General features: G+C 35.4%; 1 non-coding gene and 1 pseudogene across 1 annotated transcript; both read left to right on the plus strand.

Annotated features, from left to right (window-relative positions):
- The first annotated feature begins 10,827 nt into the window (after window positions 1–10,827).
- Window positions 10,828–15,296, plus strand: LOC141693820 (LRR receptor-like serine/threonine-protein kinase FEI 1; annotated as a pseudogene).
- Window positions 15,297–20,879: 5,583 nt separating this feature from the next.
- Window positions 20,880–20,987, plus strand: LOC141709784 (small nucleolar RNA R71). Its single transcript, XR_012570344.1, has one exon. It is a non-coding gene; the product is annotated as a small nucleolar RNA R71 (small nucleolar RNA).
- The last annotated feature ends 1,735 nt before the right edge of the window (window positions 20,988–22,722 follow it).

A 22,722-nucleotide genomic window follows, 5' to 3' on the forward strand; every position in this document is an offset into this window, starting at 1 on the left:
TTGTTGTTACTGAACCTGTTGGATTAGCTGCAACTATTGTTGCTGCTGCTTGCGCAACAAGTCTAGGATTTCATTTATAATTGGACCCTCTACAAAACTACTACTATTTTTTTTAGACTGGGTAACTTTCTTGGGTGGCATTTTTCTGGAATATATAAATGAATTTATTCAAAACATAGCAAAATGTTTAGCAAAAGATATCACCGTTTAAACGGTGCACCTGTATCAGGAAAATGCTGCCCAATAAAATACCTATGTCTTTAATACCGAGGCCCATTTACTAAAGAGATCTAGATTAATAGCACTAGCAATCACATCAACAATGACAGTAGCAGAATCAACAACAGTTCAGGGGACTAAAATACAAAGAAACTGAATACCATAGCATGACTCCTCAATACAACAGCAACAGACTAACTTCCGGTCATTGCTCTATTATCATACTAACACTAATCTGATACACTACGAGACTTATCTGGCCAAATCAACCACCTACCTTGAACAAATTGTTTAATTAGGTCAATTAAGGAACGCTGAGCTCCTCTAGGCACCAAAGTTCAAATTTCAACCAATCACTCTTCTAGAGAGGATTTCTTTTCACCCACAAGCGGTTCATCCACCACTGTCTTACTTTTCCCGAAGCTGTAACTCCATCCTTAGATCCTAAGCTCTCGCGGTTACCATTATTCTTAAATGATATCCTGATATAGGACCCTCGTTCTTCTCAACAATCGCTCTTACTTGCTTTCAACAACGAGGACCATCAAATTGCAGGAATTCATTATCACAGAATATCGAAGGAAATTTCCAACTCAAGGGAATCAAATAAGAAGAAACAGTGAAGAAGATGCAGGTATGACTGAGAGCAACCATACAAGTACATAAGATGGTCAGTCTTAGTACCATACAGTCACAACAAATAATTCGGTGGCGTCCCACCAGACCCTTTTGCCACACAGACAAATGGTCAATTCATACGCATTATTTTCCTCAATCAACCACTCCGAGAAAAGAAACAATGTTTAAATAGAGATCCACAAATATGAAGGGAGAAAATATGATTTATAATAGGATCAATATAATCCTAAGTTGCTTTTGAGTTCTCAGCTTCCTCACAGGAAAATAAGCAACTTATGGAATAGAAAACATTTATTCTGGAAACAAAATACGTCTCAAGAAAGAAGTATAAGGGTTCAAAAATGCAAACCACAGTTCTGATCCACCTAATTCACGAAACTTGGTTGTCATAACAGCCACCAGCTATTATCATACTATCCGAACTCACCGAGATCACACACTCGGTCTAGTACCATTTCTTGACATAAAAAATGCGATAATTAGAAATAACGTTGGCGTCTCTTCAACTGTCACATCCAAGGTCTGCTCAGAAGTTGAATTCTCTCAATCAGACTTGAATTCCCGAGAAGGAAACTAGAATTCTCTATCGAACATTACTAATAATACATATACGAAGGAGACGTACTCTAAACTAGGGCAGTTCTTGTCACTCCTCAACAAACGTCAGGGTTACGCTCCCGAAACCCTTGACTAAACTTATAGACTTGCTCCTCTGATTAAGTTGTTGACTCACATCTACACATAACCTTCTTGCACTCTTTTGACTCCATTCCTAACCTAAATCAGGGACTCAAACCTGTAGCTCTGATACCAACTGTGACGGTCTCAACCCTGGGGTCAGGAGTTGACATCACCAACAACAATAATAACAATTATAAATTAATCCAAAACATTGATAATACATAACTACGACCCCTTTTCCAAGACCTTTTCCAGGTTTAAGTATGATTTAGGTTACAACTAACACGAACCAACTTACTGCAATCGCCTGACGCAGTTAACCTAATACAGCAACTCAACAGACGACCCTTGGTCCAACACAACCATCTCAGAGGAGTCCGACACGAAAGGGACTGGAACTCTGCCCGACGATCACAGAAGAATCTCCTAGACATCTGCAATACATACATAATATTCTGCAAGGGTGAGCAATTGCTTGCTCAGTAGCACCACTATATGAATAACGAGTAAAACAGTTTAAAGTAAAGCAGTTATAGGAACATAATTCATAACTTGCCAGAAATATGTAAAACAGGTATAAACTGGATATCAAAACTAGCATGCTTTGCAAAATAACATCATCTGTAGTGTGCTGTGTAAAAATACCAGAGTTCAATTTTAGTATGTTATTTCCTTTCCAGAACCACTGTCCATTGCTGGATCCATAAATCACCGGTCCCGTTATAGGGACTATAAACCATTAAACCTTTATCAGATATATAAAAGAGAATGAATTCTAGGGACAACTGATCAGTCTATCCCACCACAAATTTCGTTCCGGAACTCAGAGACTAGCTAGGTCCCTGTCATGCTGGACTAAGCGGCCTACCAGTGCGCGCATCCGACTTAGCCTCTTACGCAACCATGCTGGGCCGTTACCTAATAACGGACCTCTTACCCCAACTGACCGTCCAATATCTGATTTATTTTTATCCAGTTTCCAAAACCATTTACACCTATCTCCTTTTTAAACAATTACAGCACACATTCTAAAATTCCCTTTTTAATTTTTTTATCACAATCTAGAGATAGACATTTTCAGAAGTTACTTTTTCCCCAAAACCTCGTTCAGCAAAACATATTTAAATACGGGGAATACATAACTTAAAACATTCTGTCCCACTACGTAATTTAAATCAACAACTATTCATATATACTGAACTGTACAAGATTAGTTCAGGGGTACTTGCCTTGTAGAGCTTTACGACTATCACTAACTGATTTTGATAGACTTGAACATTCAGGCTCTCATGGAAAAATGATTGTCTCACTAGAAGACATCCCTGCTTCGCAACAATCTATCTCAAGATAGTATCCAGGACTCTCAGGGTTCTTTGCTTGGGAACCTCGAGGCATTTGCCGACTATTCACTAGATCACCTTAATTCGATATCAATTTCTGAGTCCTTCGACCAGAACCTACAGAGCCGAAATACCCTACGTTAGACGTCTAGGTATGCTTGACATATCCTCAATAACACATCTACCCAACGATAACGATTCCCGACTCGTACTTAATCACATTATAATAACATACACAACAATCAGGGTTCACGTTCTTAGAAATCGGGTTGGTGTTTGTCCCGAATTTCCGAAGTTAATTTCCAAAAATTCAGGCAGCACCTCCTCTGTTTATCGGCCTACCCGTCGACCAACTCGACATCAAATCAACAACACAATCAAATCCAACCCAACTGCAATCAAATTCCCAACCACCGGTTTCAGTCAACAATGTTAATTCACCATCGTACAAATACCAATTAAATACACTTATTATTCATTGTTAACCGTATTTTAGAAATTTTATTCGCATGTTATAATTATTTATTAAATTAGGACTCAGAATATAATCATCACGGTCCACCGTCCGCTCGTCAAAATTCATCGCGGACGGCGGTAAAATTCGTCGGTGCCCGAATATTTCGGGTTTCCATACGAACTTCACCGATTAAATTCACCAAAATAATTCGAATTTAAGAATTAAAATTCAAGAAATCATACTGGCAATCATCTAATTCGATTACAAAAGGAACAAAAAGATCAGAAATTCTCAGAGCAACACCATGCGCACAAACGCGCGGATGGCCGAAGAGAAAAATAACAATCGGAAACTGCACATGAACGTAATAGAGCAACACTGCAAATCCCCAAAACAACTGATAATTATTCACACGCACATACATGCATATGTACATGTATAAATCGGAATCACCAAGCAACATGCGGCAATTACCGGAAAAGTAACCGGAGTTCAGGAACGCAGTAACAACGGGAATCAGGGAAGACAGGGAAGAAGCAGGCGAGTCATCGAGAGGAAGAAACCCGCAAGAAAAAGAGAGATTCCCGAGAATTGATCGGGAGAGGAGAGATGTAGAGAGATTGAGACAAGAAAGGAAAAAAGATTGTTGTTCAAAAAGCAACAGGGAGGAGATATAAAACAAACAGAATGAATAGCCTATAATACTATGCCACGCCCCTGACTGATTGATAAAAATTAAACACGTGTCTTTTTTTATAGATAATTATGAGGATTTTAAGGCCCGACTTAACCCGAAATTTGCTTCTAACGAATCAGGTCGCACTTAAAACGAATTCAGAAAATTACGGGAATAATCTTAAAATGTTAGAAATATCCCGAAGTTTATAGAAACATAATTTTTGAAAATTTTAAACAATTTCTAAAATGCAACTTATACCCGCTTTTTAACAATTAAGGAAATAACGCGCGGGTAAAATTAATCCCAAAAATTCCCAAAATAATTTTAAAATTCTCAGAATATTCCCAACTTATATAAATATGAGTTTCATAATTTTTGAAGAATTTCTGAATTCAATATTGATTTTACTAATAAATACAATCAGACAATCACTCAAGGATAAATAATTAATGAAATATTGATTTCTAAATTTTATAAAATCCCATAAATGATTACTATAATTATAAAAAAATAAAAATAATTTTAGAGATTTTCCAGATATTTATGGAAATAAAACTGCAATTACACCATCTTTAGCAACGATACAAAATCATACAATTTATTAATTAACCACGCAATTCAATTCCATATACTAGTGATCACATACACATAGTGACAGAGTAATAACCCACTGACTGAACCCACACAAATATTATTTAATTCTTTATTCCATAATTACACATTTAAATAATAATAAAAATATACGGGTCGTTATACCATGTAATCTCAAAACGGTTTAAAATAAGTTCTAGAGCAACATGCAAATGATGAACATCACACAACAAACGAAATCGATTGATAAAGTATGTATCAATCATAAATTAGTCTCAAATCCTCACAAGGCGAAAGCATGCTCGACTCACTGAAATTAACCAAAAATCATCTCAAGTTTTCAAATTTTCGCAAGCACACACAAGGAATTATCAAACATCAAATGATTTTCATGGATATGACACTCCAAATTATTCTACACAATGGTTACTTATTCATGCTAACATGTTTTTGAGACAAGACAATTATATACAAAAAGTTTTTAATTTTGTTACTCTTTATTTTTAAAATTTTAAAATATATGATTTTTTTGGATTTTTTTAAATTAATAATAATAAGAATATTTAGAACGCATCCCCACACTTAAGTGGTTCATTGTCCTTAATGAATAATATGATATTATTATAATAATATAATATATTATAATATTATTATTATAAAAATTATTAAAAAACTATATTATAATACAAATAATATAATAATAATAACTAATACAATCCTAAAAAAAATACAAAAAGAAAATAAGAAAAAAAGAAAAAATATATAAAGAAATTAAGAAATACTCCCCTAGTACTTGCGCACGAAGTCGTGATCGAAAAAGAGTTAAGAAAGTAGCTTCTTACTCTTAGATTCCTGGGACCAACTTCATTATATATAAATTTAGATGCCTAAATTATTACCAAAGTCAAGGCAGTACAATTGGTTGTAAAGTGCAATTAGAAGCCTTGCATGCCTAACCCCAATGTCAGGGTTCAAATCTCCTTCCATCATTTAAATAAAATTTTTGTGCAAGCATCCCCAATCATCTGATGTGGCACTGACTGGACTGATGACGTGGCTGCTACATCCTTGCTGATATGGATGATGTTCGAGCAGTGAATTTGGAGCACGCGTGAATTCTTGGAGAGATAGATGGTGTTGGGCCTGATGCACATGTGGGCTGAAATAATTGGGCTGAAGATGGTGTTGGGCCTGATGCAGATGTGACCAAGTGAACACATAATGGACTGGGCTTGCAGGTGGATGAAGAGTTGATTGGGCTGAAGATAGTGTTGAGCCTGATGCAGATGTGACCAAGTGAACACATAATGGACTGGGCTTGCAGGTGGATGAAGAGTTATTGTGCTTTAAGACCTGAAATGAGCTAAAATTTGCATCCCAAGAATATATATGTGTAGCGTAATTTGCTAGCTGGACTTGGGACTTGATAAAGCAGAAAACACATGGAAGAGAATGGAGCACCATCGGTATGAGCACCAAGTTGCGTGGGCATAGTAGTTTTGAACACAAACTTAATCTTGTTATTTCTCATTTTTTTTTCTAGGTCAAGTAATTCTCTAGTAACCAAGGGAAGTGAAAAGTCACCAAGAACTGCGCTTAATACTAGCACATTAGTGGATCGTCCTTTTTGTATGACATTGCAATTTCCTCCAAATGATCTCAAAAGAGTACTTGATCTTTTTTTTCAAGATCAAGTAGCTATTTTATTTTGATTCCCACTGAAATGTATCCCCTCAACAAAAGAAATCCCCACAATTAAGATTCACCAACCCTGAAGTTGAATTAATATGCTCTACCCGTAAATCAAGACAAAAATAAGTAAGTAGGCTCAAGAAATTTGAATTGGTGATATACGAAAAAAATAAGATATAAGCTCAAGTGGGTTCACTAAGGATAAATTTTTCATGATTACTATTTAGGTAAATATGTTTAATCCTAGTTCCTTTATCATATTCATGCACACACATACCATGTAATCTCAAAACGGTTTAAAATAAGTTCTAGAGCAACATGCAAATATTGAACATCACACAACAAATGAAATCGATTGATAAAGTATGTATCAATCATAAATTAGTCTCAAATCCTCACAAGGCGAAAGCATGCTCGACTCACTGAGATTAACCAAAAATCATCTCAAGTTTTCAAATTTTCGCAAGCACACACAAGAAATTATCAAGCATCAAATGATTTTCATGGATATGACACTCCAAATTATTCTACACAATGGGTACTTATTCATGCTAACATGTTTTTGAGACAAGACAATTATATACAAAAAGTTTTTGATTTTGTTACTCTTTATTTTTTAAATTTTAAAATATATGATTTTTTTTGGATTTTTTTTAAATTAATAAAAATAATAATAATAATAATAATAATAATATCTAGAACGCATCCCCACACTTAAGTGGTTCATTGTCCTCAATGAATAATATGATATTATTATAATAATATAATATAATATTATTATTATAAAAAAATTATTAAAAAACTATATTATAATACAAATAATATAATAATAATAACTAACACAATCCTAAAAAAATACAAAAATAAAATAAGAAAAAAAGAAAAATTATATAAAGAAATTAAAAAATACTCCCCTAGTACTTGTGCACGAAGTCCTGATCGAAAAAGAGTTAAGAAAGTAGCTTCTTACTCTTAGATACCTGGAACCAGCTTCATTATATATAAATTTAGATGCCTAAATTATTACCAAAGTCAAGGTAGTACAATTGGTTGTAAAGTGCAATTAGAAGCCTTTCATACCTAACCCCAATGTCAGGGTTCAAATCTCCTTCCATCATTTAAATAAAATTTTTGTGCAAGCATCCCCAACCGTCTGACGTGGCGCTGACTGGAATGATGATGTGGCTGCTACATCCTTGCTGATATGGATGATGTTAGAGCAGTGAATTTGGAGCACGCGTGAAATAATTGGGCTGAAGATGGTGTTGGGCCTGATGCAGATGTGACCAAGTGAGTACATAATGGACTGGGCTTGCAGGTGGATGAAGAGTTGTTGCGCTTTAGGACCTGAAATGAGCTAAAATTTGCAGCCCAAGAATATATATGTGTAGCGGCATTTGCTAGCTGGACTTGGGAATTGATAAAGCAGAAAACACATGGAAGAGAATGGAGCACCATTGGTATGCACACCAAGTTGCGTGAGCATTGAAGTTGTTAGGCACAGAGGCAAAGCGCACCGCGTGTATCAGACAACGCACATTGGCACGTGAAGGGACCGACGCCGCAAAAAAGAAAACAGAAGCTAAGTACACGGTGAAGTAAAAATCGCGCATCACAGGTTGAAAAATAAAGAATGTTTTCAGAGACTTTTTGCACCGTAGGTTGATATGTACGCACCACGGGTATTAATTCTGCACTTCCGAAAAATTTGTCTGCTATCCCTTTTTTTCTCTTTTTTTTTATAATTCTGAAACACTTCACACAAAATTTATCAAGGCACCTTGCAAGAGTAAAAATAAAAATTTACAACCTAAAAAATACAAAAATAAAATAAAAATAGAATAGATTAGTTAAATTTTACCAACCATACAAAATTCATGAGTTGCATCCCAAGAAGCACTGTCATTAACGTCATTTAGCCATACGTCACTTTCTGATCATCAATCATTTTTGAATTTTATTGATGAGACACTACGATCAATTTCACCACCCATATATTGCTTGAGTCGCTGTCCATTAACTTTAAATGTTTTTCCCGAACTCATAGCCTCAACTTTGACTGCGCCAAAATGACTAAATTCGACAATTTTGAATGGACCTGACCAACGTGATTTAAGCTTTCCTGGAAATAATTTGAGCCTTGAAATAAACACCAGTACTAGCTGACCAGTTTTCAATTCTATTGCAACAATTTTCTGATCATGCCACTTCTTCATCTTCTCCTTGTAAATCTTGTTAATCTCATAAGCTTTAAAACGAAAATCTTCAAGCTCATTCAATTGAAGGAGACGTTTTTCCACTACTGCCACAAAATCAAAGTTCAACTTCCATATGGCCTAAAATGCTTTATACTCTAGTTCAACCGGTAAATGGCAAGATTTCCCATAAACCAATTGATATGGTGAAAAACCAAGATGTGTTTTATATGCAGTCCTGTAGGCCCCAAGACTGTCATCTAACTTCTTTGACCAATCTTTTCTTGTTGAATTAACCATCTTCTCTAAAATTTGCTTAATCTCTCTGTTGGAAACTTCAGCTTGCCCATTTGTTTGAGGATGATATGCACATGATACCTTGTGACGCGAACCATATTGTAACAAAAATGCTGCAAATTGCTTGTTATAAAAATGTGATCCCCCATCACTGATAATCGCTCTCAGAGTTCCAAAGCGAGTAAATATATTCTTCTTCAGAAATTCAAGTACCATAGATGCATCATTTGTTGGGGTTGCAACGGCCTCAACCCACTTAGAAACATAATCAACCGCTAACAATATATATTGATTGCGGAATGATATCACAAATGGTCCCATGAAATCGATACCCCATACATCATACAATTCAACATCTAAGATATAATTTAAAGGAATCTCATTCTTCTTAGAGATATTCCCAGTCTTTTCTCATCAACCACACTTTTTCACAAATTCATGTGCATCTTTGAAGAGAGAGGGCCAGCAAAAACCTGATTGTAGAACCTTTGTTGCAGTCCTATCACCTTGAAAATAGCCACCATAAGGAGAACTATGACAATGATTCAAGATACTTTCCATCTCATCATCAGGAATACATCTTCTTAAAATATTATCAGGCCCAAGCTTGAAAAGATAAGGCTCATCCCACAAAAAGGATTTAACCTAATGCAAAAATCTTTTCTTTTGTTGAAAATTAAAATCGTTAAGGATACTATTACTCACCAAATAGTTAACAAAGTCAGCAAACCATGGAAGTCCATCGGTGTTGACAGCCATAAGCTTTTTATCAGGAAAAGAATCATCAATGCTTTGAGAATTATCAGAATTCTCATTATTCTCTAACCGATATAGATGATCAGTAAATTGATTTTTAGAACCCTTTCTATCCTTGATTTCCAAATCAAATTCTTGCAAGAGTAAAATCCATCGAATTAAGAGAGGCTTTGCATCTTTCTTCTCAATCAGATATTTAATAGCAGAGTGGTCAGTGTACACAATTACTTTTGGACCCACAAGATATGATCGAAATTTCTCAAAAGCATACACCACAACAAGTAATTCTTTCTCAGTAGTTGTATAATTTAATTGAGCACCAGAAAGAGTCTTACTTGCATAGTAAATAAAGTGAAAGTGTTAGGTCCCGAATTATCGTAGAAGGGGGGGTTGAATACGATAATCACTAAATTAAAAAATTCTTTCGAATCTTTTGCGGATATAAAATTTAGTGCTCGGTTAGTAGTTCCGTGTTCTTGAGGTGAATAGTGTTTGGAACAATAAAACGAGGAACACAAGATATTCAGGAATATATATATATATTCATATATAAATCCGTAAAGGGTGTTGTTACACTCTGGTTAATAAATTAACCGGCTACAATCTAAGAACAACAAAGTTCCTAGCTACTACAAAGATCAACAAATTAAATCCTATACAATGTTCTGGCTTTTATTTTTCTAAGGATTTAATTACCGCGTAACGATTATAATGCCATATGGATATAGAAGAGTTAAATTGGCCATTATAACGTTACTCCGGTGAGAAGATTAACAGATATGAATCTGAATGTGTATCTCCTCTGTTTTTCTTTACTTCTATTCTTCACCTCTTTTGGGAGAGAAGATGAACAGAACAATTCAATCTTGATTGTTGAATGCTTCTCCTGCTTGTGTAGACTTCATATTCAATTAAAATGTGTGGCTGAAATTGAACCACATAATTTAATTGATAGTACAATAAAATTATGGCTGATGAGTAATCTTGCAACTTGCGACCATGAGTAATATGCCAACCTGCGACTATTAAAACATAACTGGCGACCAATTATTTGTTTGGTTAACTGGCGACTAACAAAACCAAACCAACTTATTCACTAGTACAGAAGACACTTTAGGAGTCGCACCTATAGTGTCGGTTAAATAGAGAACCGACACTCTTTACTGCCTAATGCGTCGGTTAAATAGAGAACCGACGCATTTTTCTATTTTTCAAAGCTAAAGGCGTTGGTCGTTTCAATTAACCGACGCTGTAGAGTTAGAATAGCGTCGGTCAAGTTGAATGTCGTCGCGAGTTTGGTCTTCTGTGTCGGTTGGTCAAACGACCGACGCTGTTGGTGTTGCTATGGTGTCGGGTTTTTTTAGCCGACGCTACTAAGATAATATACAGTGTCGGTTTTCTTTTTGACCGATGTAAGAAGAAATAATTTAAAAAAAGATTAAAAACAAACGCGGGTTACCACACATACGCGGGTGGCTAAAATTTTCATTTCACTCGTCTCTGCTACTATTCTACTCAATTACGCTCTCATTACAACTGCAATTTCAATCTCAACTGCGATTTCATCTCAACTGCAATTTCATCTCTACTGGCTCTACTGCGTGAATTGAATCTATTGCATGAATCTATTGTGACTCTGCGATGGCTTTGAGAAAGAGGGCCATCAATTTCTAGGGTTCGATTGTTGGCTCTGAAAAAGGGGAATCGATTGGGTTTATTCGATTGTGGGGTTTTGGCTGCTGCTGCTTAAACAATTGAAGAGGGTGCTGCTTCAAAGAGGGGAATCGAAGAGGGTGCTACTTCAAAGAGGGGAATCGAAGAGGGTGCTGTTTCAAAGAGGGGAATCAATTGGGTTATTATGAGGTTTGAGACTTCTTCCTTTTTTTCCTTCTAATTGGGGTTCTGTGCTGTTATGATTGGGTTATTGTTATCTGTTATCTGTTTCTAATTGAGGTTTGAGACTTCTTCCTTTTTTCCCACAATGACATCTAGTGGATTATTAGCCCTTGCTTTAGAAGTAGTTGAATCTCTTTAGAGTTAATTAGCATCAGAGTTGCTGTTAGACAAGTTAATTAAAATGACTTGCAAATAAAAGATGTATCCTTATGAAATGAAGTGACCATGGTAATTCACTATACTTGTTAATTCATTTTGCTTTGATAAGTCTACCACATTAGTTACTGTATTGTTCCATAGCCAAGTGTACTTGTATTGAATTTCTATCCTGACTTGAGCAGGACACTTCACCAAAACAGCTTACACGGTCTCATTCCTAAGGAAATTGCTAAATGTTCTGAACTTCGAGCTCTGTGAGTATAATAATGCAATCAATTTCAGGAATCTAACTACAAACTTCTTTTCGGGTGAAATTCCAGATGTTGGAGTCCTGAGCAAGTTCAGAAACACGTAAGGTACCGCCATGTGGATGACATATGGATGTCGTGACACCTTTATCAAAACAGTTTTTGATTTCGATTTCTGAAGCTTATCTTAAAGGAGGTTTTGCTTATGCCTAGGTTTATTGGTAATCTAGATCTTTGTGGGAGACAAGTAAACAAGCCATGTCATACTTCACTGGGTTTTCCTGTGATATTGCCACATACCGAGAGTGATGAAGTTGCTGCAGGTATCTTGTGTATCTCTATTCATGTTAATACCGGTAGAGGAGGATAATTATAGTTTTATTGTCTAACACTATGCAATCACTTGACCTGTTGCAACCAAGGTACGATTTTCTAATTGTTTATTTTGTGTTCTTTGAACCTGAGCATATGCAGTTCCTAATAAGAGACCATCTCACTATGTCAAAGGAGCTCTCATTGGAGCAGTGTCTACAGTGTGTGTTGCTATTCTTCTTGTGCTTGCTATTTTTTTATGGGTTCGATTGCAATCTAAGAAGGAGAGGGATGCCAAGAAATACAAAGAGGTTTATAAACAATCTCGCAAGGTGACAGGTATATCAAACCATCTTTATACCAGCTTACTCTTTACCTCGTAAAACATCGTTTGATACTAAGTCTCGTGATTTTCTAGGCACCAAGCTTATAAACTTCCATGGTGATCTTCCATATCCTTCTTGTGAGATTATAGAGAAAAATGAATCCCTTAGAGAAGAAGATATTGCGGCTCAGGAGGATATGGCACTGTCTATCGGATGGTCATGAATGATTGTGGGGTATTTGCTGTTAAAAAATAGATCGAAGCCGGGAGGGCTGTGACCGTGTTTTTGAGAGGGAATTGGAGATCTTAGGTAGTGTTAAACACATAAATCTAGTGAATCTTAGAGGTTACTGCAGGCTCTTTACTGCAAAGCTTCTTATCTATGACTACATGGCAATGGGGAGCTTAGATGAAATTTTGTATGGTATGCTTCACAAATTTCAGAATTATTTTATTTGTTTGTTCAATTCTTCACAGAAGATTTTATGAAAATTTTAATGACCCATTTTTGGTGTTTCTTTAACCTTAAAAGTCCAGACCCAACATTAGTTTTATAGATTAGAAGAAGCTTAATAATAATTGAATTTTTTGCCTCATATAGTCTTGGAACAAATATAGTTTAATTTAAAAACCAAGGATTACATATATTTTCTTAGTGTCAAGGTGATTATGGTATCACTTATTCATATAATAATCGAGGTTAACAGTTCGGTGAACGTTTTGTGATGGAGTATTATATAATGCATTTGGTGATATACTTGGATAATTTTTCTTCTGACTGCGTCTCTCTTAAGATTCTAATACACTGCCATGTGTAAATCAATGTTGCATTACCTCGGCTTTTTTCAATAATAACCCAAAAAATCCTGTTATTTTTGTTAGAACATGGTGAAGATCGATCCTTGAATTGGAATGCTCGTTTGCGTATAGCCCTTGGTTCTGCTCGAGGCTTGGCTTACTTGCGCCATGATTGTTGTCCAAGAATAATCCATCGTGACATTAAGTCAAGTAATATACTCCTTCATGAAAATCTAGATCCCCGTGTTTCAGACTTTGGCCTTGCCAAACTTTTAGTGGATGATAGTTCTCATACTACTCCTGTGGTTGCCGGCACTTTTGGGTATTTGGCCCCAGGTATGTATAATGGTTCTTAAATGTCAATTTTAATATTAGGCTACTGAGTACTTAACAAGAATGAACATTCAACTATACATTAGCAAATATGTTATTATTGTTCAGTTATGTTTAAAGTCCTTTTATGTAGTCAATCTGAATTTGAATCAGCTAGCCACATATACTCATGTTTACCACAACCCTGAAAATTTCTGGTTGTGAGGTCTTGTTATTAGGGTTTTGGAAAATTTCTAGTGACTAAAATATTAAAATATGAAATAGCCGAAAAGGAAACGGACCACATAATAGTGTAGTACAGATTGAGAGCTCCGACTTGAGTACTTGAACTCCACAATCCGACACCAATAACATCAGCAGAAGGCATTTGATCTCCAAGAATACAAGAACCCTAATTTTAGAGTTTTTGTAATTTTCCAGAATTTTTATTGTAAATTCTGATTTTTTATGAAATTTTTTATAATACTATTTTTTTCTTTAAAATTACATACTACAATTTAGTAACCGTAAATATCACTTAAGTGTATTTTTTATAACCTAATTTAAATAATTCATTTAAATTATAAATGCCAATTTCATTTGGCTATTGTACTAATACTACCCAATGTATTTTTATTCCCTGATTTAGATAATTCATTTAAATCATAAATGCCAATTTACCCAATGTATTTTTATTCCCTGATTTAGATAATTCATTTAAATCATAAATGCCAATTTCATTAAGCTATTGTACTACGACTTCACAAGACAAAAGACATCTTTTGGATTTTAAGATTTCTATATCATAACCATTTACCTATAATCCTTTTTATGAGTAAACAATCTACTGTGGTTGATAACACCTCGGTTCAGTTACCCATTAAATAATGTGGAATTTCATGTATGTCTTCTATAGAATTATCAGTCTTGAAATTCATGTTAGTTTAATTATCTTGTAGAAGTAATGTGGAAAATATTTACCAAGAGTTCGGTCGATCCAGATCGCATAGCTTACTTAAATGTTGTATAAATTAGTCTGGATAATTATGTGGCAATATGCTATTTTCTCCTCTCCTGCAAAATTAAATCAGTTTCTGACAGTACTTCAGCCAACACTACATACAGGTCACAAGGAACAGAGTATCTATGTTGTAACTGGTACTAACATTTTGGCATTATTTGCTTTTGGGAAGAGAATCTGCAAAGTGGAATGGTGACCGAGAAATCTGATGTTTATAGCTTTGGAGTTCTCTTGTTGGAGCTTGTAACTGGAAGGAGACCTACTGATCCTACATTTGTAAAGCATGGCTTAAACGTTGTTGGCTGGGTACGTCCATTCCATAATGTATTCATGCTCACACCACTGTCCTCCGAACGCAACATAAATTTTATTAGCAATTCTTTGTTATGCTTTGAATCATATTATTCTGCTCTGATTTATATCGAAAACCTTTCAGATGAATGTATTAGTAAGGTAAAATAGAGTAGAAGACATAGTAGACAAACGGTGCAGGGATGCAGATGTATTGATAAAGATGTATCCTTGTGCCTGACCATGGTAATTCACTATACTTGTTAAAATCAGCAGGGGTATCCTTGTGAAATGAAGTGTTTCTAATGAATGTTTATTTTACAGAATGAGTTGCACAATCAAGCATCGTAAGGTTCATGGACTTCACAAGGCCATGATGACTTATTAGCACGTGCACTTGGGAATAAAGAGCACGGGGGACGTGTTAGAGGCGTTGGTGGAGGCGTGAAAATAAAAGATGTATTTAAGTCAGGGCCAAGGAGACATAGTGGTCTTGTATTGACAGATGAATGGCCACCATTACGGAAGAAATCAGAAAAAAAGTTCAGAAAGAGTGCGAGGAAATGATGAATTCAAAATTGGAAGGCATCTTCAATCAGTTGAATCAGATGGGTGTGTCACTCGAGGCTGATCAATTTGTAGATGATGCTCAATTTGTAGATGATGCTGGTGCCCGAAAAGCTGATAATGCTCGAAGTAGTTGTCACTCGATGGATTTGGAAGATTATTTCTCAATTATCAAGGTACTGTCAACATAATTTTGTGGTTATAATTTTGTAGTTATAAATATTGCCATTAATTCATATTTTGTCGAATAATTTATTCCATATATGATTTTATGTACTAATATAAACTTTTTTTCAGGGCATGGTACTTAGAGATACAAGAAGAGAGTGCAGAACAATTACAAGGAGTCTAGATATCATCAAGAATCGAGTTAGTGTGAGGGATTTATCATGAAAACATTAGTTTTGGATGAATTTTTGTAATTATTGGGTTGTAAACTAAAATAATGAACAATTCCAAATTTATTTTAATATAATTTGTGAACCTTTTTTAAATTTTGGGTGTACCTCTGTTTTTAATATGTGTAGTAAACAGGTTAAAAATGATCATGAAAAAAAAATTGATCAGGCAAAAAAAATGCAATTATAGACCTAAGGTGTCGACATTTTAGGACCCGACACATTTGCTCTACAACTTTTAGCGTCGGCATTTTAGTGAGACCGACACAGTTGGTTAGTTCAATTTAGCGTCGACTTTTTAAGAAGACCGACGCAATTGATAAGCACAATAGCGTCGGTTTTCTTCCCTTCTACGTGTGTTATCTAACCGACGCTAAACAGTTTTTTGCGTTGATCATTTAACCGACGCTGTAGGCATGTACCTACAGCTTCCCCTGCATTTACTACGCTAAAAAACCGACGCCTTAGGCCTTTTTTGACCGACACCTTAGGTCTTTTCTGTACTAGTGATTGTTTTCTTATTTTGTTAACCTGCGACCACATTTGGTGGCCAGGTTTTTTGTTTTATTTTTTTCATTTTCTTTTTCCTTTTTTTTCCTTTTTGTTTTGTTTTCTTGTTTTCTTTTTCCTTTTCTTTTCTTTTTCCTTTCCTTTCCTTTTCTTTTTCTTTTTCCTTTTTTTGTTTTGTTTTTCCTTTTTCTATTTTCTTTTTCTTTTCTTTTTGTATTTTCTTTTTCTCTTTTTTTTTCTTTTTTAGTTTAAATTATAACTAAATTAATTTATAAAATAAACTTAAATATAACTTATAAAAATAAACTAATTTGGATTTATAAAATAAACTTATTTGAAGTTTATAAAATAAATTATTTTAAGTTTATTAAATAAATTATATTAAAGTCCACTAAATAAATTTATTTAATTTAACAACTAAACTTTGAGCTTCGCCAATCCCTCGAGCAGTTTAGCTGTATACAAATAAAAGTTCAATTCAAGTACGTTCCTCAACTACAAAATTCTTCTAAAAATAATACCCATATTACTTTCACGAGCTGTTGACGCCTAGTGCAACTGGTCTGGTTCACAAATGACTAACCCCGATTCAGGTCTTCGTATTATAGCCTTGATTACATTGTTAAGCCTGCAACAACTTTATCGCTTCAAACACTGATTGTCAATAAACAAATGTACTTTCACTGGAATCCTTTCTGGTATTTTAGACAACGTCTTCATTGCTACTACAATCTTGAATACTTCATTCACTGTTCTTCACCGATGCTTGAACATATAAATGAACTCTTGTTAGTGAGTATAACTTCAAGACTGCAGTTATCTTCTTTAACCTCTGTATATACCGTGTCTTCAATTCTTCAGATTCCTATGCTTCCAACACTGTCTATCTTTAATTAATGCTAATATATTGAAATCTTCTGGTAGTACTTCGGGAGCCAGGATGCATGCCAGTTTCATACGACCAGGTGGAGTGGCACAAGATCTGCCTCTTGGCTTATGTCGAGATATTGATTCCTCCCACTGCTTGGGAGCTTACGGTTTCATGTTCTATTTCACTCCCCGATGGGGGTTCTTTTCACCCTTCCCTCACGGTACTACTTCGCTATCGGTCACCCAGGAGTATTTAGCCTTGCAAGGTGGTCCTTGCTGATTCACACGGGATTCCACGTGCCCCATGCTACTCGGGTCAGAAAGTTTTTAACCTTTATTCTTCACTGAGGCATGAACATATTAATGAGCTTTTTTCAGTAACCTATAAAAAGACTTCAAGCTTTTTTATAATCTTTTGATTTTTTGTATTTTCCTTGTCTTCATTTCTTCTTGATTTCTTGTGTAGACGTAGTATTATTAACCTGTCATGTTCTAGTATTGTTCTCGTATTGAGTTATCACGTAACTGTTCATACAGCTACGCAGTCTCACCAACAGATGGATTTTATTACTTCGTTGCCCCAAAACTGCTCCAAGTGCAAAGTCGCTAGCATCACACATCAACTCAAAAGGGAGGCTCCAATCCAGAGTGATGATAATTGGCACAGAATCCAATTTTGTTTTAAGCTCCTCATATGCTGCAAGACAAGAAGCATCAAATATGAATTTGATGTCCTTCTCCAATAGGTTACACAATGGCTTTGATATTTTAGAGAAGTCTTTGATGAATCGCCTATAGAATTCAGCATGACCAAGAAAACTTCGAACTCCCTTTACAGAACTAGGCGGAGGGAGCTTTTCAATGGTTTCCAGCTTCGCTCTATCAACCTCTAAGCCTTTTCTTGACACTTTATATCCAAGTATAATGCCTTCTTGCAACATGAAATGACATTTTCCCAATTTAGCACCAAGTTAGTTTCTTCAGACGGTTGCAGTACTCGAGCCAATTTACTCAAGCATAAATCAAAAGACTCATCAAGTACAGAAAAATCATCCATAAAAACTTCAACGCCCTGCTCTACCATGTATGAGAATATAGCCATCAAGCATCTCTGAAAAGTAGGTGGTGCATTGCATAACCCAAATGATACTCTTCTGAAAGCAAAAGTCCCAACCGGGCATGTAAAAGTAGTCTTCTCCTGATCCTTGGGTGCTATAGCAATTTGATGATAACCAGAATACCCATCTAAGAAACAATATAATTCCTTACCTGATAGTCTGTCCAACATTTGATCAATGAATGGTGAAGGAAAATGATCTTTTCTCGTGGCCTTGTTCAATTTTCGGTAGTCCTTGCATACCCTCCATCCTGTTACTGTCCTTGTAGGAATGAGCTCATTCTTCTCATTAGCCACAACTGTAATTCCCCCTTTTTCGGCACACATTGAAATGGGCTAACCCAAGAGCTGTCTGAGATATGATAGATAATTCCTGCATCAAGCTATTTGATGATCTTCTTCTTCACCACTTCTTTTATAATAGGATTAAGCCTTCTTTGATATTCGATACTAGGCTTGTGACCATTTTCCATTAAAATTTTATGCATGCAGAATGAAGGACTTATACCTTTGATGTCAGCAATTTTCCATACAATAGCTTTTTTAAATTCCTTCAAAACTCACAGTAACTTCTCTTCTTGTGCAACTGAAATAGTATAAGATATAATTACGGGTAAAGTTGCATTCTCGCCGAGAAATACGCACTTGAGATGCTCTGGAAGTTATTTAAATTCTAGTTTAGGAGGCTTCTAAATAAATGATATTGATGTCTTAGATTTCTATGGCATCTCAAAACTCTCGAAATTATGAGAAATTCTACGATAAGTAGGAAATGCATTTAGTTCCAAGATACATTCAGCAATCTCCTCAAAACTCTCATCCCCTACTTCTTATAAAGATAACTCTAGAGCATCAGTAGTGTGATGAGCTAACAATTACATGTCATCTTCACCTGTGATAGCATTCAAAGAAAAACAACTTTCCTCATCATTAGAAAACTTCATAGCAGAGAAAACATTAAAGGTGTCCTGATCATCCTGCACACACATAGTTAAGTATCCTTTCTAAACATCAATAAGAGTTCTTCTAGTAGCTAAGAATGGCCTACCAAGAAGCAATGATATGTCTGAATCCTCTTCCATATCAAGAACAATAAAATCTGCTGGAAAAATGAATTTATCCACCTGTACAAGAATATCTTCAACTATACCCCTGGGATATGCCAAAGATTTATCTGCCAACTGCAACCGAATGGATGTTGGCTTAACTTCTCCAACTCCTAGCTTCATAAAAAATGATAATGGTATTAGATTAATACTTGCTCCCAAATCACATAAAGCTTTGCCAAAATATTGTGTTCCAATTGTGCTGGGGATAGTGAAGCTCCCTGGATCTTTGAGTTTTGGAGGAAGTTTTTCTGTAGAATAGCACTACACTCCTCAGTTAAAGCTACAGTTTCAAATTCTTCTAATCTTCTTTTTCTTGACATAATATCCTTCATGAACTTGACATAGCTTGGAATTTGCTCCAATACTTCGGCAAAAGGAATATTTATAGAAAGCTTCTGAAACTGCTTCTCTTGTTTCTGCTTCTACAATCTCTGAGGGAATGGAGGAGGAGGATAAACCAGTTTCTTTTCTGTTGGTGCATCAGTATGAGAATTATGTACTGTAATGAGTTCTTTATTCATCATTTTATTAGGCTCTTCACTAGATTCAGCCTCAATGTTTGCATCAACATCAATCTTCTTTGTATTTCCTTCGATTTCCTTTCCACTCCTCAAAGTAATTGCGTTGTAATGCTCCCTCCTATCATTTTTTGGATTTGGCTCAGTGTCACTAGGCAACGAACCTTGAGGATGATTATTCAGAGCACTAGTAACTGACCCATCTGCAACTCTAAAGCTCTCATCGATGTGTTTTAGCTTTGAATCACAAAATTTATTTTCTGCATATATTGAAGACGAAGATCTTCAGTGGTTGGATTCTTTTCAATCTCTTATGACCTTGGCTGATGTTGAAAACCTGCTGGTATATTAGACTTGTATGGCATGTTTGGTCTAGCATTTTCACTCCATGAAAAATTGGGATGATTTCTCCATCCAGGATTATATATATTGGAATAAGTATTATTTTGGTAGTTACTTGAATTCCCCACATAGTTCATAGTATTATACTGTGATGCATCATGATACATCAATGGACATTGTTAAGTTGGATGTCCTTCTCCACACATATCACAGAATGTTGCAGAATTCTGAACTTGTTGAACCTGTTGCACTGGTTGATGCCTATCCACCACTAATAACTAAAGCTTTTTGTTTAAGGCTTCAAATTGTGATACCATTTTAGTTGAAAAAGATGTAAAGGGATCATTCATATACACCTGCCACTTTCTTTGAACTTGCTCGATCATAAACCCTGTAGTTGTTTGAAGTAATGTTCTCTAGAATCTCAAATGCATCTTCTGGATACTGGTTAATCAAGGAACCTCTCACAGCTCCATCAACTTGAGCAGCACATTGCAATGTCAACCCATTATATAATGTATGAATCTTCTGCTGAGCTAATAGCCTATGATGTGGACACTTCCTCAAGAGATCTTTGAACCTCTCATAAGCTTCATAAAAAGATTCCATATCGAATTGCTGAAAATTCTGAATTTCTTTAATCAGTCACTCCGTCTTTGCTGGAGAGAAGTACTTGTTAAGAAATTTCTCAACAAGTTGATTCCATGTAGTGATAGAGTTGATTGGTAGATAGTCCAACCATTCCCTTGCTCTTCCATCAAGTGACCGGCTGAATAGCCTCAGTCTTATAGTTTCCTCAGTAACACCATTAACCTTGAAATTGTCAACAATCTCAAGAAGTTTCTGCAAGTGACCATAGGATCTTCAGCAGAAAGACCATGAAATTTGTTATCCCTGATAACCTGCATTGTAGCTGAATCAACATGAAAATTATTTACATCAATTGCGGGTCTCGTAATACTAGAGTGAATGTGTAATGTCCAGGATATCGCGTGTAATTATTTTTATCAATAAATGATTATTAAAATGATTATAATGTGATGGTTATGTGAATTATCTGATGATTGGTAGTAATATTTAGATGTTTATATGTGATAAAATGAGAGTATGTTATTTTATTATTTCCAAATAAAATATAGATAATTGTGATATTTTTCTGTGAATTTTTGGTTCGTTATATGATTTTATAATGATTTATAGATTTAATAATTATTTTTTGAATAATTACTAGGAATCGTCCGACTTCAACCGTTTTTATGTTTTCACAACCCGAAACTCTTCCGAAAACTCCTTCCTAACCTAAACGGATAATTGCGGACATTTTCTATGTTTTGACTTTTTCGATCCGGATTACAGTTTGGCCTGTACACGTCTCGGCGTACGACTTTCGATATGATAATCATTTCGATAAAGCAAAAAAACCTGTATCCTCAAAAGACGAGATATTATTACTTTATTTTCGTATAAAATATTTTATAAGAAGCCCAGTTTGGATAATTATACAATACATGTATCAAATCAGATCATTTTTGTAGTTACTTAGCAGCTAAACAACTAATTTATCGATCCAAAACGATCCAACACGAACCAATATTCCTTAAATATATATACCCCTTTTATTAGTTTATTTTATCCATATAAACATAATCGATCAGTTAACATATAGGATTTACAGAGAAAAACCCTAAAAACGTTACGTTCTTTATAATCAAACAGGCGAATGAAGGCGTTATCGAACTCCGATTCAAGCGTGCGATATATCAAATCGAAGCTCTCGAAAAACTCTTTCCATCTCCACCATCTATTCAAGTGCAGAAATCAAGATTTTCTTCCTATTTATTTATTTTAATTCGAATTAATTAAGGATTTATATATGAATTTTTGTTCTTGATATTGTTTATATGATTTGATGATTCCATCATGTAGATAATCTTTTTCTGGTCATTTTGGTATATTATACATCAAATTTGGAGTCTAATAACATATAGAAAAGGGTGTTTGATTCTCAGAAATGAAATTAGGGTTTATGTTCTTGAATAATTTCAATTAAAAATTGGGAACTTTTAATCTGTTGATTCTGGGTAGAATTGGTTAGTACCATCCTGTAGATCGTTTAACAACAGTTCGAATGGTGTGTACAAGATGAACCGAAGACGCCTGGTAGTTGCTTGCCGGAAAAACAACTCGTGGCGGTGTCGGAAAACATCGACAAGGTTTTCCGGACGAACCACGAGTTTATTGATTTATTTGAGGGCAGCAACGGGTTACTGGCAGGTAGAGCTACTCATCTGCTCGATTTCACGCAATTCTGGGCAGGGGAGAACGACGGCCAGCGGTGTCGCCGCCACCGTCGCCGCCAGGTCGTCGGGGAAGACGACCAAAT

The sequence above is a fragment of the Apium graveolens genome, chromosome 2, assembly GCF_009905375.1.
Source record: "Apium graveolens cultivar Ventura chromosome 2, ASM990537v1, whole genome shotgun sequence".
NCBI lineage: Eukaryota > Viridiplantae > Streptophyta > Magnoliopsida > Apiales > Apiaceae > Apium > Apium graveolens.